This window comes from Saccopteryx leptura, chromosome 5 (assembly GCF_036850995.1).
Source record: "Saccopteryx leptura isolate mSacLep1 chromosome 5, mSacLep1_pri_phased_curated, whole genome shotgun sequence".
Taxonomy (NCBI): domain Eukaryota; kingdom Metazoa; phylum Chordata; class Mammalia; order Chiroptera; family Emballonuridae; genus Saccopteryx; species Saccopteryx leptura.
The window spans coordinates 59,904,862-59,908,931 of NC_089507.1; the positions used below are offsets into that span (position 1 = coordinate 59,904,862).

The 4,070-nt window shown below is 42.4% G+C and overlaps 1 non-coding gene across 1 annotated transcript; it reads right to left on the minus strand.

The window, feature by feature from the left end:
* Nucleotides 1-2,453: 2,453 nt before the first annotated feature.
* TRNAD-AUC (transfer RNA aspartic acid (anticodon AUC)) lies at nt 2,454-2,529 on the minus strand. The gene has a single exon. It is a non-coding gene; the product is annotated as a tRNA-Asp (tRNA).
* Nucleotides 2,530-4,070: the final 1,541 nt, after the last annotated feature.

Consider the following 4,070-nt stretch of genomic DNA (forward strand, 5'->3'; position numbering starts at 1 on the left):
TTGAATTTACTGCATTATATAAATTATTATACTTTCACAAAGATGATGCCCAAGAAGACATTCTACTTTATTATGTTAAACTAAATGTTGAAAATTTTACAATAAGATGAAAACCTAAAATCTTGAATTGCAAAAAAAAACTGTAGTTTACAGAGAAAAACTAATGTCAGATTTGAGATCAGCACACTCGAATTAGGTAAGAACAAGTGTTTTTGTGGATGCAACAAAAATTTTGTTCCCCAGTGTTATTGATTTGGGAGGCAATATAGTGAAATGGTTAAAAATATGGTGTATGGCCTGTGGCCGCAACCTTTGTGGCCATGCAGGTTCTCATTGGATTTGGGCAAATGGTAAAGAAACAGTGGAGCCAAAAAATGGTGGGCCATTCCATTTATTAAACTCTCTTAGCAGCAGATGAGCAAACAGTCAGGGAAGACCATTTCCCTCTCATTCAGGGCTCCCAAAGCCCTGACACATTCTCCAGTTCCACAACCTGGAAAATCTTCTCCAGTTCCTCCTGGAATCAAAGGTCCCCACCAGCCTCAGAGGCGCTCCTAAAGCCCCTCAAGCTCTGGTTCCATATTTGCATTCTTTCTTCTCCTCCTGCAAAATCCTGGCTGGGGAAAAAAATCTCTTCTCCAGCAAACATTAGCAATACAACGGCCCTCCCAAGCAGGAATCTAATCCACAGTCTGCAATCTGCCACTCTGAGGGCAAGCACCACAGCCTTTCACAGACTACATACACATGGTGCTGCCAGGGCAACGCAAAATATAAGCGAGCAAACCTAAAAAAATACATTTTACAAACTTATTTGCTCAATATATGGTCTTTGTAGTTCAGAGAGATGTGAGTTCAAATTCTATATCTGTTACTTATTATCTGTCTAAATTTGGAGAATGCACTCTACCTCTGTAAGGTTCAGTAATCTTTTGTGCTACATGGAGGGGCTTCCAACAGGAAGAGATTGAAGAGGGTGTATTATACTTGTCAAACCCAGCAATCCGTTTAATGCTGCTGTGAAGCAGTTTTATTATCCACACTTTATAAATATAAAAAATGAGATTCAACATCATTATCTGTATAACCATAAAGCTCACAATGAGCAGCAACACCTTCTGTAAATAAAAAAGTCTTTTAAATAATTTTTATAAATTTCTAACATGGGAAAATCTTTCATATTTTTATTTATAAATGAAATACATAAAGGAAAAATGCACAAGTAAAAAGTAGGCACTTTTATACATTTTTAAAAATTGTACTTATGCATGTTGTCATCATCCAGATTAATAAACTGAATACTTTCATCACCTTCAAAGACTACTCCCCTCTGAGCTCATTTTGATCAATAAACCAACCCCAAGAATAACCATATCTTTTTTTTTTTGTATTTTTCTGAAGTAAAAAGTGGGGGCGCAGAAACACAGATTCCCACATGCACCTGACCAGGATCCACCGGGCATGCCCACTAGGGGGCGGTGCTCTGCCCAGCTGGGACGTTGCTCTGTTGCAACCAGAGCCATTCTGGTGCCGGGGGAGGCCATGGAGCCATCCTCAGCACCTGGGCCAACTTTGCTCCAATGGAGCCTTGGCTGTGGGAGGAGAAGAAAGAGATAGAGAGGAAGGAAAGAGAGGGAAGGGTGGAGAAGCAGATGGGTGCTTCTCCTGTGTGCCCTGGCCGGGAATCGAACCTGGGACTTCCACATGCCGGCCAATGCTCTACCACTGAGCAAACGGACTAGGGCAAGAATAACCATATCTTGACATCTGCTATAGACTCAATGTTTATTTTCTCTTCAAACTTATATGTTGAATTGAAAATCCAATGTGATAGTATGTGCAAGCGCGGCCTTTGGAAGTGATCAGAATTAAAGCCCTCGTAAAAGAGACCCCAAAGAGCTGCCTTGCTGCTTCTGCCTTTGAAGGACGCAGTGAGAAGACCACCATTTTCTCCAGGAAGAGGGCCCTCACCAGACACTGAATCTGCCAGTGCCTTCATCTTGGACTTTCCAGCCTCCAGAACTGTGAAAAACAAAAATCTGTTGTTTATAAGCCACCCAGTCAATGGTATTCTGTTATAGCTGCTGGAAAATCAGTTTTTCCCATTTTGAACTATATGCAAATGAAATAATATGGAATCATAGTAAGCACTCTTAAAATTTTTTTTTAAATTCAATAAGAGAAGGGGAGACAGAGACAGTTTCCCACTTGTGCCCCAACTGGGATCCACCCAGCAAGCCCACTAGCGGGTGATGCTCTGCTCATCTGGGGCCCTTGCTCTGTTCCAACTGGAGCTATTTTTTAGCACCTGAGGCAGGAGCCATGGAGACATCCTCAGCTCCCGGGGCCAATTCACTCTAATCGAGCCGTGGCTGCAGGAGGGCAGGAGAAGAGAAAAAGAGAGAGAAGCAGGAGGGGGAGGGGTGGAGAAGCAGATGGGCGCTTCTCCTGTGTGCCCTAACCGGGAATCGAACCTGGGACTTCCACTTGATAGGCTGATGCTCTACCACTGAGCCAACAGGCCAGGGCCTGGCACTCCTTTTTTAAAAATTTATTTATTGATTTTACAGCGGTGGGGGATGAAAAGTAGTTGCTTCACTTTAGCTGTTCATTAGTTGCTTGTTGTATGGGCCTTGACTAGGCAAGCCCAGGGACCTGAACCCGTGACCTCAGTGGTCCAGGTTGGCACTCCATCCACTGCACCACCACAGACTGGGCATAATAGGCACTCTTTTGTATCCATTGCTTCTCTGAGGTTTGTAAGCTTCACCATGTTGTTATGATGCCTTCATTCTCACTGCTAAATAAGCTCCCACCGGCAGGACCTCACACAGTGTGTTTATCCAACCTCAGTGAATCGGTATTTGAGCAGTTTCCAGTCCGGAACTCTTATAATTAGTGCTGCTATTAGCATGAATGACCAAATAAATGTATGCATTTCTGTTCAGTTAGCACCTAAGGGTAGAGTGGCTAAGTCCAAGGCTGTGCTTGTGTATATTTAGCTTAAATAGATATTATCAATCAGTTTTCCAAATGGTTTGTACCAGTTTGCGTTTCTACCAATAGCTGTTCCTTTTGTTGCAATACTTGTTACTACCAGTCTTTCCCATTTTAGCCATTCTGGTAGGGACGGGGCACATTTTATCTCTATTTTGTTTTCAGTACCAATTTTGGCTCTTTTTGTTTTGTGTTTTTATTTTTTTTGACTGAGACTTGAATTTCATTTCCTTTCACTCAGTGGCTGAGATACTTTTGTTCCAGTTTCTTCTTAGCATTACCTGTATTACAGGAAATCTGGTGCCTCCTTCTCATCTTTTCCACCTCATCTTTGCAGTGTTATTTTTTCCTGATGGTTGCTTTCAATCACTCTTCCACACACTTCACAGCCACCTCTCAGAGCAGCGCTTGCAGGTGACTCCTGTGACATTCACGAGAGTTCTGTGTGAATCACATGGATCATGACCTCGTGTGGATTCTCAGGGTCCCTGCTTTTGTATTTTCACGCCTCCCTGTCTAGCCTCATTTGTACCCATCCTGGGACTAATTCTTATCCCATTTCTTCACTGGGCTCAGCCCTAAAACCTCTCAGACATTAAGATTAGTTAGCATTTACTGAGAACGTTTGCAATACTCCTATACCTTACACAAAAATCCTGCATTTTTCAGGTGAAGAAACAGAAGTACAGGCAGCTTAAGCAAATGTTCCCACTTCAAACGGTTTGTATTAACTGACAGAGCCAGGATTCAAATGCAACAAATCTGACCCCAGAGTGCATGCTCTTAGGTCTCTGGTGAAGTTACAACTTGCTGTTATACCTACTGTCTGTTCCACTCATCTGACATTTATATTTAGATCCTTGTATTGTCCTTTACCCTTTTATTTCCACCACCATGATTTTGAATCTTTAGATCTTCGTCTGATTTTATAGAACAGTTTTGAGAGAGAGAGAGAGAGAGAGAGAGAGAGAGAGAAGCATCAACTCATTGTTCTACTTAGTTGTACCATTAATTGCTTCTTACGTGTGCCCTGACTGGGGCTCGAACCAATGAATTTGGGGTCAAGCTTGTGC